The following is a 14711-nucleotide window of genomic DNA, read 5'->3' as shown; positions in this document are numbered from 1 at the left end:
AAGTATCTACTTTAACAGATGGGGTATATTATGGCAATGTTTAGTTCCAGTTGATCTTTTCCAAGGAATACACGGAATGATCTGGGGCTGAATACAATCGAGTCATTGACACCCATCTCACTGGGAGTGCTGCTGGTTGGAGTGCCAGCTGGGAGGGAGCAGAGCGTGAGTGGGCTTGGGGGAGGCCTTGGGACTGGGAGAGGTGTGGGATCTGTGTCACAGCAGGAGAAGCTTCTCCAGGAAAACATCTTGGTTGGTGTCAAGGTTGTCTCATTCACCAGTGGGATATTGCTTTAATGGCGTTCTTTCTTCCTCTCCAGTTTACATAATGAGATCAAACTAATTAAACCATGTCTAGCTTTGGGAAAAGATCAAAATGTGAGCTCTTTTTATTTCTTTTTATTAAAACCTTCACCTTGTAATAGAAGATTATAGGAAGTACTTTGCTACCAGTGCATCTTGCTCATTCCTGGCAAAAATAATAGTTCTTTTTTTTTAACTGGTGTATGCCTGGGTTTAATTGTTTTTTCTTGTAGCTTCTCATGTTTCAGGAACTTGTGATAGGTAGGCAGGCAGTAGGTGGATGAAGTGGAGCAGCAATAGCAGCAGGTGAGGTGAGATGTCATATTTAGAAGCTAGCTCCATTAAAGCCTGGTGAGAGGTTCTTGGTGTCATCCCATGATGTTTCCGAGCAGTTGCTCTGGTTTGTGCAGATGTGTGACACATAGCTGACTGTCCACTGCCATGTACAGGTTGTGAGTTCCTTGATCCTTGGACATTTGCCCCTGAATTTGCAGGGCTTTTTTCCCATCAAGCCTTGTTTTCTCCTCTTTTTTTTTTTTTTTTTTTTTTTTAACCTGAAAAAGCAGAGATTTTCATCCTGCTGGCTAACCGCTGGTCAGCACTCCTACCCCCTGGAGTTGAAACCGCTGTCCCAGGTGCTGCTGCTTGGTGCCTGCTGGTGTCCTTGGGCACTGGGTGATGGCCATTGCCTTTGTGGTAGAAATATCACAGAAACACTGCGATTCCACAGCCACAGCCCTGCAGCTGGCACGAGTCTGGCAGCCCTTCTCCATGGGAAGGTGATGGGTCCGCGTCCTGTGCTAACAACAGGATGTCCTGGTATGGATACCCGTGCTGGCGGTGTCCCATGCAGCACAGTGTTGCATTCATCTGTATCCAGCGCTCGTCATCAGATGCCATTTGCTGCAGCCACCATGAGTCCAAATGAGGAGAGGCTTTATGGGCTGATAAAGGCGAGGAGTTATTGCCAATATTAATATATTACTGTATTAGAGCACGCTAATAGTATTTTAAGCCACAGTGATTTCAGAAACATGGAGAGGAAATGAGGGCTCTCCCAGGCCTTCTCTCTCTTCAAAAGGAAGCAAGGTTCAAGTATTATTTTCTCTTCCAGAGGGGAGGAACAGCTGTGCCGGGGCTATGAAGTAAGTTCATAATGATTGAGTTGAATTGCAGAGTGCATTTTAGGTTGCATTCAAATCAGGGCAATTTCACTTCTCTCAGTGAACAGAACAAGGAGCTCTCCACTTTGGTCATTGATGTTGACTTGGAGAGGCAGAAAACAGAGAAGCAAAGCTTTTGTTTCAGGCTTGTTGTTTTTCTTTGCACACGATGGCATGTTGGCAACAGCTGTGCCCTGCCTGCACCATAGGCTGCAGCAGTCAGGTGGCCAAAGTACTGCATGGGCTGTCACAGCAGCTCTGTAGGGCAACAACTGCAGGCCTTTCTGGCTGCTTGTGTTGGCCTGCTGCAGTGGCCACAGTGTTTCAGGTGCTCACTGTCCTTCAGCCTACCCCACTACTGGAAATCTGCAATGGGAACTGAACTGGCTACGTGAAGCCCATTAGGGTCAGCCATTGTCTCCATCTCTAATTCCTGTGTCCTCGTATGGGGCATGTGCAAAAGAAGTCTGGCATGGAGCAGACCAGTCCATCAGTGAGTCCTCGCCACACTGCAATTTCTTTGCCCAAGCAACTTCAACAGCTAAGCAAATGCACTTCATAGTGTTTTTCACTGGATTTCAATGGTTTGAATGTATGTGAAAATTACAGCAAAGGCATCATTTTTTTAACAGCTGTGTTTAGTTGAATAACAGATTTAGAAAGTGCAGACTTTAATTAATCTGTGTTTTCTGCTGGGATTTCAGTGCCATCTGATTTACTTTTCATGGCTGGAAAGTGTAATTGTAGTTTTTCCCTTTAGCTGCAAGTTTATCCTCCCAAGAAATTGATTTGGTTCTTCTTTTTCTTAAAGAAAGCTCAATATCAGACTGATGGTCCAGGTGATATGCAGACAGCAAGGACGGGAGCTGCTGGACAAACCAAGCAGGAAGGGTTTTTGAAAGAGCGATGTGATTTTTGTAGTTGGGATTAAGGAGACGACTCCTCTCTGTGCTTGCTGTTCACTGCGGGACATGCTGGTGTGAGGCCATGGCCACAACTCCTCTGCTTTTATCCCAAAACCTCGCTGCAGAAGGTGGCAGTGGGTGTGCGACATTTGGGAGAGCTAAGCAATGGGTTGTGGGACCGGGATGAAAAATTGCATTTATCATGCACTGTTGATCTCTCATTATTTCATCTCTGTTGAGATTCATGTGAGTGCTACAAACGCTCAAAGAGCTTCGGTGACTCTTGTTTGGGAATTCATTTTCTTTAAAAATCAGCCTGCTGTGGAAACACGTGCTTTTCCCAGCCCTCCTGCACTGAGATGGGACAAAAGCCCCAGCATGGGACCTCTCAGTAAGTTACTCCCTTCGGTGTCTTCTGCCCTGTAGAATGTCGGTGCGATGGCTCTGTGGTAGACCTCACCACTGGCTCTCTTGTGCAAGGAAAACTACTGCTTGTGCCCCGCAATAGCAGTGGTTCACTTCCAGGAGGGCTTGCTCAGAGCTGGGTTGACAGAGATGAAGTTTGGACAAAAGAGGGGCACTACTTGTGTTTTAGAGGAAGCCTGAATCATTGTGGTTACTGTGAGGTGTACTCTCCTCTCACATATATTTTGTTAGGTTGGCCTGGGTTTCCTGTTGTTGCAAAGCCCACACTGTCTGAGGAGAAGCAGTGCATTTCAATTCACAGCGTACTCTTAGGATGGCTGCTAATCTGAACAAGGTGAAAAAAATCCTGATGCGTTTTAAAACTGATTTTAATTAAGGCTTTTCCTTTCATCTCACCAAAGCCCTGAATTAGCTCTTTCATTCTCCCACAAACATCGGTGGGTGCAGGAGGGAGCACAAACTCGTAGACTGCCGGGTGACCCCGCGCTGTGCGGAGCTGGGCCTGGCATGGAGTGGAGGGGAGCAAGGCTGGCCAGGTTGGGAGCTGCCACCTGCATGCTGTGGGCTATAGCTTGCTGCTGGGCCTTCTCCCACAGCCCCTAGAGAGGTGGTGGGGCCAGAACCCACATGGCATTATGTTGGAGGTGACCTCATTGCTTGGCCACCCAGCTGGCCGTGACCAAGGTCCAGATGGACGCCAGGACACCTTCATCTGGGAGAGAAGCAGAAGTCTTCCTCCTGCAGAGCGTTCTGGAGTAGGGAAAGTGCTGAGTGTGATGGAGCTGGGCTGCAGGCAGGACTGGGGCTGCCACTACATAGGTAGCAGCCTGCCCTTGCTGCAGCCACCCCAGTAAATAGACACAGAGGGGATTCCCTTTTCTGAGCATTTTTATCCTCTGCTAGTTCATAGGAACGGAACCCACGAGCAGGAGGGTGCGAGGGGCAGCGAGGTACTCTATGCTGTGTCACTCACGTGGCTTTGCCTGGCTGGTAGCTCGCAAGCAGTGCTTCAGAGTACAGGCAGTGTTTATTGTGAGGAGAGAGGGAGCAGCACCCAGCAAGCACAGCTCCCTGGCTCCTGCTGGGGAGAACACGCTGCACCCTGGCCCTGTGTGCTGCCGCCCAGTGCACCCCACTCTGGTCCCTGTGGCCTTGCTGGGAGCTCTACGAGAAGCACAGCAGTGCTTGCAAAGCCTGGTATAAGCACCAGTTTTTATAATACACAGGTGTTACCTGTGGCTGGTTATATCGTCTGCCTGCTGCTGGATAGAGGATACAATATCCCCCGGCTGACAATTGTAGGGCCATGCACCTCCAATGCTGTGCGCTGTGACATCTTCACTGTGCCTTTCACTGGTGCTCATGTAAGCTAATGCTGGGACAGGCTGCTTTCCATACTCCTTTGCAAACACCAGAATCCATGGCCATGAGCAAAGCGGTGAGCCTACCAGCCTGGGCACCCAGACCTGGTGGCTTTTGTAGTTGCAGTGACACCCCTGGCTGTGCAGGGGACGCCATGTGTGGAGTGTAACACTTGCATGCCCAAGAATAATAAGAGCAGTGGTTCATACAGCTGAAGTAGGTTGCTCGTTGCGTCCCAGGCCAACAGTAAGCGTGTTCCTTGTCACTGTGCAGCTGCAGGGGACGGCACGAGGTTGTTTCACATTCGCCAGCACACTGGGAGCAGCACTGAGCCAACTCTGCCTTCCTCCTCAGGGTGGCCCTGTATGTGCCAAGCAAACCGCCTCCTGGCTCGCAGAGCCCATGGCTTTTGTCGGCTGGGTGCTGCCTTTGCCTGGGAGTAGCGTATGGATCCAGACCCATCCCTGATGATGGTGGGTGCCACGAGGGGCAGGGACCCCCAAATCCCAAACAGCCGTGATGTACTGTGCGGCTTGGGCAAAGTGCGTTTGTTGCCTTGGAAACAAATAGCAGCACTGAACAACTAAATGAAATTTATGGAATCAACTTCAATAAATCTTGATGATAAATGTGCAAAAACATACACAATTTGATGAAGATCTACAATATGCAGATGTGAGGGATGACAGTAAGTTGCAGAACTGCTCTGGATCCATTTTGGGCTGCCACAAATGCATTCCTGGAATATGTTTTTTTTTGTTTCTGAGGAAGCTGTCTGTTTCTTTTCATAGATATGGCATTTAATTTTGATTTCCCGGGTATCTTTTAGCTTAATTGGCACGCTGGATGATTGCAGTGTGTTGTTTTGTCTTCTGCAATTCCTGATTCATATCTAACTCAGGATAAAAATAAAATTGACAACTGTGGCAATCTAAGAGAGCAAAATGCAGCGAGCACCGTGTCACGCGCCCCACATGGGCGCAGAATACACCACCTCAATTGCAGCCCTTGTGCAGGACGTCTCCCTGCCTCCTAAGGGGCTGCGCTTTGCAGGAGGAGGACGGGGTGGTGACAGTGAGGTGTGGGGAAGGGCTGCTGTGCCAGAGCAAGGAAGGGAAGGATGCCTTTGTGGTGCAGATGCACGAAAAGCTCCAAGCGCTGTTTTCTAAAATAGATATTTTTGTTTCTGGTTTGACCTGTGGATCGATAAAGGTTCGGGAATATCAGCGGGCTTGTCTGGAGACCGTTACAAACCTTTAACACAGCCCTTAATGGAACTTGATGTTTTTCCATTCATTCTCGTCCTGCTTCTCATTACAGTGTGTTATTTTCATGTCACTCTGCTGCCTCAGGAGCGTGGGGATCTCCTCTTCCCATCACGCTGTGGGGGCAGTGGTGGGGTCCCAGCCCTCAACCGCCTCCTGGGCTCCTCCAGGTCCCAGAGATGGCTCCTGACCTGGGCCTGCAGTGTCCCTGCTCTGTCTGCAGGTAACGCAGCACAGCTGGCGGTCCTGCCTGGTCTGCGGGATGCTCATGGGCAGCATTGTGGTGCTTCATAATGAGTTTTGCTCGGTGTATTCCAGTCCTGGGGTGAAGCATGGAGTGCCACACGGCAGGGGAAGGCGGCACACCTGCCCAGTGCCATCCCTGCCCTTGCACAGGGCTCTGGAGCACTGCGTATATGTGCGCATGGTAGCTGGTCCCTAACCTGCAGTGCAAGGCAAGCTGAGCTCCATTAGGAGCTAAATTTAGTGACTCGCTAACTTCTTCTTGATATGTTTTTGTAATTTCATTGTATTATGACAGTCAGTTTTAAATTTGCATGAGTAAATGAGCTTCTCACTAAGTCAGGTAAAGAGATTTTTCACTTATCTACCATGAAATAAGGCATTAGAAACCAGGAAAAATAGAAAGCAACGTATCCTTGACATATTTCGTTTACATTTTTTTCAACTGTGCTGACTGAACAGTTCTAATTATTAATGATATAATAAAGCTATTTGTACTGCATATAGCGGGCTAAATAATTTCACATTATGAAGACTTTTTGTAATTAATTTACTGTTCTGCGTGAGAGCAGATTTTGAAAAACACACATTTACATTTAATTACACACTAAATCTGAATGCTAAGCCGCACTGAGTGCATGCTGGCCTTTCACCTCGCAGTAGGAAGGCCCATGGATGTGGTGGATGCAAGAGAACAGCTTTAGGCATGTTCCCGGTGCATGGGGAAGGTTCAGCACTGCTGCAGGGCCCCAACACCGAGGGGCTGCAGGGGAGCCCAGGGCACAACCCCTCCTCACATTCTGTTCTGCTGTCCCACAGTTAAGGTCATCTTGAAAACGCACGTCAGCTTTCTCTGCAGGTGAGGCCAGCAGGAGCTCAGCAGCTTGGAGACCCACACTTCAGTGTGTCTTTGTCCTTCCTCAGGCAGGAGGACCCCCAGCACCACCCCACCACCTCCCAGCCCCACCACCTGCGCTTGCTTGGGTTATTGATTTCGCTCGCTCTTTTTTTTTTTTTTTTTTTTTTTGCTGTTTCATTAATAGTGACAGATGCTTTTAATTAAAAAGAAAAGACAAAACAAAATCCCGCATAAAACAAAAAGGGAATATTCTAATTTGGCGTGACATTATGAGGCAGAATGGCTCCTGGCATGCAAGGTACAGAAAAGGTCATCTTCCCCGACTGCAGCCTTTGCAATGGTGGAATTAAGTTCAAACTCAGGCTGGTTTTGAAGTCTTAAGTCTCTCTGGGGATTCCTTTCATAACATCTTCGAACTGGATAACACTACAGTAAATGAAATACACTGCACTGGATTAAAGGGTTATTTCCCCTGTGTGTCAGGCTGACACAGAATACCAAACCTCAGGTTGCCTCCAAGTTGTCTCTATCTGCTGATACCCTCTCTTCTTTCCCTTGCAGCTCTCAGAGTTCTTGCATGTGAGTTTGTGATTATTTATTCAGTTTCATTGCTTTGTGAACGTGAAACAATTTGGTGCAGTGAGGAGCCAAAATGAAGCAGTTAAATGGGAAGGGGTGGAATGGGCTTATAAGTGTGAAAGAGATGATGCAGGAAAGAGTGGAGCTGCCTCTTCAGTTCTCTTTATGTTGCTCTGTAATTTATACTCAAATCCCAAATCCAGATCTCTCTGTGTTGCCCGTTCTGGGCAGCACAGACCTGCAGTGACAGCGGGGATGGTGCATGCTCTGCACTCTTACCTGCCTGGGCCAGCAGCTGAAGTTTGCCAGGGAAAATTGCAGTGTGCCCATGGCTTTGAGCTGCCGAAATCCTCCTCCATCTTCCTTTTCCCCACCACAAACCCTAAAGATCAATCTGAAATAACAGCCTGTAAAAGGCTGGCTATACAGAAACTCTTCCAATGATGAAAAAGGTGAAGCTATTTCTTCTCCCTGCTTGCCTCCACCCATCGTATTTTGTCCGAGGCAGCCCAAGGCCACCTGAGGTCATGCAGTTGTCTCACTAAGCAGCAGTGTGTATGGAGATCAAAAACCCTCTGCATTCTCCCTATACTTGTGTTTGGTGACAAACAGGGTGCGGTACACAGACGTGGTCTTGCACGTCGATGTCTGCCTCTGATTGCTCTTCCCTGTATGAATCCCTGGTCTCTGTCTGAGCATCCTCCTGCCTGCGGGTTTCCCTCTACGTGCTCTCCTGGCTGCACTGAGCGGCCCCCAGCAGCCCCAGTCTCCAGGGCGCTGCCCTGCAGCCCTGTCCTCACTGGACCCACCTGCCGGCCTGAACCAGGGGAGTTATTTCTACTCTAGCTGTGTGTTTGCTGGAGTCCCACTGCAGAGATCCCACATGCCGTGTCTCCTCTAGTGCCAGGTTCCTCTGCTTCCCAGTGTTACTCACATACTTGCTACACACGTTAAACACACATGGAAAATGGTCATTTTCTGCTGCCCACAGGTAATTTGCATTAGCCACGTTTCCAGACAAACCTCTCACCAGGTGCTACGTTTGGTAGCACTAGAAGAAACATAACTCATGCATTGCTGGGCACTCCCAGCAGCCTTCCGTTGCAGCGTGGCAAGGTGGAGGCGCTGGGTTAGCAGACCCGGCTTCTTGTTTCTGCGCTGTCCTCCATGCCTCAAGCAGCTCTATTCATTTGTGCTTTCCCTTCCCCGCTCTGCTAAACAGAACGGAAAAGCTTCCTGCCTTTGTTAGCACACTTAGGGTTTGGCCGAGGCCGGTGGGCAGGGGCTGAGCGCCGCACCGCTTATAGGAAGCACTGTTGGGTGTTATGTTGGTACTCTGCAGCGTTAGCACGGGGTTCTGTGTCCCACTCTGGAAGCCCCAGCCCGGTTCTTTCCACGACCGAGCGCAGTGTCTGTGTGGTTTGGGAAGTGCTGCTTTTTAGCAGTTGTGATGTTTGTACTTGTGCATAAAAACACCAGGAAGCATTTATGTAGGTGTCGCTAATTTAATTTAATCTGATGCGTATGTATGGAGAGGCCTGTTCCGCACTAAAGTGCTTCTCTTTATTTTGCAGTCTCCATCGTCATCAAATACAACTCCTTTCATTCTCCTCCTCCATTCACCTACCCAAAGACCAAATCTGGAAATAGTAACCAAAAGAGAAGCCCACATCACACACAAAGCAGAGAAAGGTTGAAGTAATTTAAGGGTAAGTAATTTTTCACCCTTATTCTAACTTAAAGCTTTGTGCTTAGGGTAAAGCTGTACCAGTAAGCGTGAGCTGTTAAGCATATACAGAGCTGCTCTGTCAAACTGACTGAAAAAGCTGAACTGGTGATGAAAGCCAGGGGTAGTGGCATCTTCTGAGAAAGCTGAATGAGCTGGGAATGGTGGACGCCTGCACCATGCAGTGTGGCTGATGCTCTTTGCTCCATGCAGTGCCAGCAGCACACTCGGTGCGTATCCTGCATGTATTGCATTTCCACTCACCTTTTTCCCTAGACAGACAGGATATGCGTTTGCTTGGATCTGAAAACTTCGCTTTACACATCTGGGTTTTCTGTTTTATTGCTGCTTTTTTTTTTTTTTTTCTTTTTTTTTCCCCTGCAATGTTTGTTCATGCAAAATTCATATCTGGGCAGGGCATCTCAGATCCCCGCTTCTGAGTCAAAAAGGGAAAGCATGGAAGTGAAAAGAGAGATTGTATCACTTAAGAAATATGATTCATGAATTAATCCTCGTCTGCTACACCATCTGTGGCATGTGTTTCAATACCAAATCCTCTTTTTGCATCTCTTTAAAAAGCCCTTTCCCCACTGGCTGCTGGGCACCCCACAATGCCGAGGGGAGTCGGCCACTCCCACAGGTGCGCAGAGATCTCAAGGAAGGTGGGTTTCCCTCGCCCTTGCTGTCACTCATCGTGGCCCCAGCAGTGCCACGTGGCCACAGCCTGGTGCTGCCCCTGGCATACAGTAATTACAGCCCCAGTAGTTCCCTGGCACTGGTGGTGCTGATAGATGGAGGCCAGCCAGGAGCTTGGGGCCGGCACTGAAATATTGCGGGTTTGTTGCCTTTCCATTCATTTTTCTTTCACGCCTTTCTGCCTTCCTGACTCATGGCCGTGCAGCCTCTGCTTGCAATTTCTATTTGCTGTGGTAACACCCCCTGGACAAGACAGGAGTGCCTGCAAGCACTGATGCTTGCTGATGCTTGCAGCTGCTTTTTAAGCTTCTTTTTTAATTGAGCATCTAAAGGCAGGATAGCAACAGAGTGGAAAACAGCAGTGATGCCTTTTGCTGTGGTAGGAAGTACGAATGAAGTATTCAGTGAAGGCAAAGCAGAAGAACCACATTGGGCAGAGCCCCAGGGGCTGCAGCAGGGTCCCAATGGGAGGTGGTCATCTGCACATCTAGGTGCCAGGCCAGGGGTACCAGACCAGTTCCAGAACTTGCTGGTTTCTAGGAAATGCTTCCCTTGCCCTTCCTTTGTCCCACGTCTGTCCACTGTCTGGGAGGCTGTATTGGAACTGCTGAATCATAGCCTGAACCTCTGATTGAGCACCTGAAGCAAGCACTGAGTCAGCCCTTGGAGCACAGGTGAAGGCAATTCACCTGTGCTGCTGGAAGGGGTGGAGCCTGGCTGCACCTCTCCTAGACCCCATTTAAAAGCTGACTGCCACTGGGGAGGGATCTCTTTTGGAGATTGCTCCTCTTGGAGTCTTCTCAGTGAGCCCAGGACAAGCATGAGCTTTCCATCCATTCTTCTTTAGTGTGATAACCTGTTTAGCCTAACTTTCTTGTATATTTCTTAATTATAACATCCGTATATTTGCTGATTATACAGAGGCCTTAGAGGTGCAGGTGCTTTGCTGATGGGAAGTGCCGCATGAGCCCCACGAGCACTGAGCATCCCAAGGCTGCTGTAAATAGCCTCATGCAAAAAGGAGAAGCAATTTTTAAGCAAACATTTAACCCAAACAGGACTTACAGACTGCATTATTTCTGAATGAAAAATATCTGGAGGAACACAGCCCTGAATCAACACCCAGCTTTCTTTCTCTTTTACTGCTCACCTGTGCTTTCACTATGAACTCTGGCTGGCTTAATTTTTGCCTTTGCAATATTTTGTGACTGTCTTAAGGCATGTTTTGTGACTGTTTCAATGATTTTTAACCTGAGTTCTGGAGTCTATGTGCTGTAATTTGTCCTGTGCTGATGTTTGGGTTTGTTCTGGGTGCATCTCACCAGCAGTCACAGTGCTGATTCTCCAACATAAGAGGGCTTCAGATTCTCTACCTTGACAGATTTCAGATTCTTTACCCCCTCCTGCACGGTGGTAATGAAGGATTGGGGAGCGTTGCTTCATGGCCTGATCATTAGGACCCTGGCAAAACAGCTGCCTGATTCTCATCAACAATTGTGCCGTGAAAGAAATTGGCTTGTTCCTGTACGTACTTTTTGGATGGGGAAAATTAAGCAGTAATAGGTGGAAAAATAGTATGGGTTGTGAGATGATAGATGCCTAAGGGATGCAATTAAGCAGTACTTTACAATGAAGGAAGGTATTTTGGCAATGCATCGTTTACATTGGACTTGTTTTTGTTTGGCAGAGGACTGGTATTGCTTTGGAGGGGTTGTCCTCCAATGTATTTCACCAACAGACGTCAGAGCATTCTGCAGGTCCTTCTCTCCTCCAGGGGAGGGTGCAATGTTCCTGCTGGCGGAAAGCCTGACACTTGGTCCCACAGCATGGTGAGACTCCCCTCACTCTGCGTGCTGCCTGAGCTGAAGTGGGGACAGCCAGAATCATTAAGCTTGGAAAAGGGCACTAAAATCTAGTCCAACTGTCACCCCATCACCATACCCACAAAACCGCATCTGTGGGACTGCCAGCTTTTAACTCAGGAAATTCTCCTGGGAGGCCCTGAGCAAGAAGGGGGCTCGGGGAACCCTGAGGTGTGGGACTGGTGGTTCCTATACCTGCAGTGGGACTCGGGTGCTCAGCACCCATGCAAATGAGGCTGCGCTGCCTGGCACGTTGAAAACAAAGTCATTAAGTAGCTGTTGCATTAAGGCTGCTTTTATTCATGGAGTGTAATGTGATTCATTTGCCCTTTTGCTCTCATGTTGAGAAGGCAGTCATCTAGTATGCGTCGATGGCTGCAGGGAGAGGTTTGTTGTTTGTCTGTTTGTTTTTTTGTGAGGGAGCAGACATTTTCATCAAGTGCAATGGAGCTGCAGGGTCGTCCCTTTCTTGGTGGTTGTCCCTTTTTTTGGCAAGCAGCCCTGTTGGTGGAAGTGCTGAGCTCAGGCCATCTCCTTGCCTCAAGGCCTAGATCCTCATTGTTGCTGTGCTGGGGGCATGGCTGGTGGTGCTGTGGGAGCACTCTGACAGCACCCTGGGGGCAGGCACAAGGGGCACACTGGGTCTTGTGGCCAAGCTCGGCGACCTGCATGTCCCTTGGTGTCCCCAGGACACCCAGTGCCAGCAAGGCATAGGGCACAGGCCAATGCAGGTTGAGATGTGTGGTGGGACATCATTATGTGGGGGGGTCTCTGACAGTGGGTGAGGAGGTGGTGGGTCCTTGGTGCTGCAGGTGGCTGCTTGCGGTTAGGTGAGAAGTTAAGTGCAGCCAAGGGAAATCAGTTCTTCCTGGAGTTACAATAGGAAACAAGCCAAGTGAGGGAAGAAGGTAGAATACGGAAGAACAGAAAAATGCAATTTTTTTTTTAATGTTAGCATGGGGAGCATTAACTAAGTTGCTAATTTCAAGATCAAGCAGTGAGTAAGGCAGTTTGAGTCACTGCTTCTTGTGGCAATGGGATCAGAGCAATACAGCTCCGCATGTTGGAGCTGAACCTGCAAAGTAGGAAGCAAGAAATTGTTTTTAGCCCCAACAATAGCAGCCAGCACTTCTTAAGCACAGAGATCTGAACAGCGTCTGAGCTCTGTGTCAGATTCCAAGTAGTCATGATGCACGGCACAGGGACCATCTTGAAGTCCTCAGGTGACAGTGGGCTTCTAAAGCTACAGGGTCATACTATATGTAAAAATCAGTAAGGCGTATTTCAGAAGCAAATGGCAAGCGGAGAGTTACTGCAGTGCCTTGTCCATCTCCCCTCCATTACAAAGAAGCAGCGTGTTGGCCAAGCCAACAGGAGGCAGCCAAGCACAGGCCAGGGAAAGGCTGTTCTGCAGGAACTGGGCCCTTCCTTTGGAGACTCTCTTACGCTGTGTTGACGAGGAGGCTCAAGAAGAATGGGTCTGGTGTGGTTACAGATATGGAGAAGAGGTTTTTGGAAGAGCTCAGGGCTGAGAGCTGTTTGGGAAAGGGGATTTTCTTGCCTCTGACGATTTGGGTAGACAAAAGAGGAGAAGTGCTTGGAGCTGGGGAGGTAACAACGCTGACCTTCCCTGCTCTTGTTTTCAAGCAAGAAATGCACAAATCACTGCTGATACTGCTGAGTGGTTTCCTGCTGTTCTGTAGTTTGATTTGGATCCGCCGTTGTTCCCAACCTGGTTCCCGTTTCTGTTGTAGTAGGACACAAAAGCAAGCAAATCCTTGCCTGTGGAATTGCAATTGTTTTGTAAGCACTGCCCGATAGAAAGACTGCTTCACAAACACCTTCACCTTGCATCGTGCTTTAGATCCTAAATGGATTTTGAATAGATTAATGTATTTCGGAGTGTTCTAGAAAGGTCAAAAACAGAAAAGAGGATCTAATAGCAGTGTAGCAACCAGCTGGTTGCACTGGGTTTCATTTTACTGCCATAGTAACACTATGAGCCACAGTATTAATACCATGCCCACTGAATGCCACCCCCCCCCTTTTTTTTTTTTTTGGTCAGAAAACAAGCCCATAAGATATTTTCTTCCTCAAGAATTTCTACAAAGCAGTAATAGGCTTTTTGGAGGGGACTGTCCTCATACCCAAAGATGTAAGGTGGGTAATTTACAAGGCAATGTGCAAATGCCAAATTGTTAGGCAGAACTGCTGCTGATTTAGAAGGCAGTTAATGCTATAAATGTGCCAAGTGCCAGTAGAGTGTTTCTACAGATGGAATAACTGGAAATATTGGAGAGGTTCCAAAGGTTTAATCAAATTCAACCAGTCTTTTTTTTTTTTTTAACTGCAGAATTCTCTAAGGGATGCAAGTTGCAATAGTAGATTATTCCATTGCTTTTAGTACCGGGGGAGATTTTCATAGACACACACAAAGCTTTCAGGCAGTCATGTCAGCAGGTACACAATCAGGACAGCAGCAGCTATGCTGTGAAAGCCCGCATTGGTGGCATTAGCAGGAGCATCCTCTTTAGATACCATGGCAAGAGGGACCTTAGAGGCAGACTGCTGTGCTGCATGATGGCAGTGAGGGAAGGGGAGTGGAAGCAGATGGCAGCAGAACCCGTTCCTGCGCTGTGCTGCTGCCACAGCTGGGCAGGTAGCATTGGGGCTCTGGGCATGGCAGCCTCTGTGTGGCTCAGCATGCAGTGCCGGGGCACACATATGTTTCTGCACAGATGCACACCTTCCCCTAGTCTTGTTGACAGCCTTTCCAAGGCTTCTTATTTAGCCAGACCATATGTGCTTGGGCATGGAGCTAGTGCGATGTGGAAAGAGCATCACGTTATCCTTGGGCTGCAAACACCAGCAGGAGCAAATCTTGTCTGCAAGATGTAGAGCTCTCAAGCTTGCATCACAGGGCATTCATGATGATCAAACGTGTTGTGTTTTTTTTTGTTTTGGTTTGGTTTTTTTTGCTCATTTGTTAAAACCAGGTTCCACGAAGCCATTTCCTTTTGTTCTATTGCAAAATTAGCTCTCCTTGTCCATGACAAGGACACAACGCAACACAAACACAACAGCAAAGCATGGATGAATGCTACCAGGGAGAAGAGGAAGATGGGGCACATCTGCAGGTCAGGCTTTGCTGCTGATGAGGTGACAGGGACCAAACTGTGGCAGGGTTGGAGATGACTTGGTGGGGTTTCCCCTGTGATTGGTATGAAAAATGTAGAGTCCCACTCCTGGCTGGCAGCGTGATTTTGCTTAGGGGTGGCACAGCCATGAACCAGAAACCATAAGGAAGCACTGGACATGAAGT

At 48.4% G+C, this 14711-nt stretch overlaps 1 protein-coding gene across 1 annotated transcript in view; it reads left to right on the top strand.

Annotated features, from left to right (window-relative positions):
• NEXMIF (neurite extension and migration factor) overlaps positions 1–14711 on the top strand; it is a 126487-nt gene that overhangs the window by 74037 nt on the left and 37739 nt on the right. Inside the window, 1 exon segment of the mRNA XM_085230345.1 lies at positions 8680–8814. The gene's annotated coding sequence lies outside the window, so the exon portion shown is untranslated.

This window comes from Meleagris gallopavo, chromosome 9 (genome assembly GCF_905368555.1).
Source record: "Meleagris gallopavo chromosome 9, MGAL_WU_HG_1.1, whole genome shotgun sequence".
NCBI lineage: Eukaryota > Metazoa > Chordata > Aves > Galliformes > Phasianidae > Meleagris > Meleagris gallopavo.
Note: the sequence above shows the minus strand (reverse complement) of the source record. Positions and strands in the feature narration are given on the sequence as shown.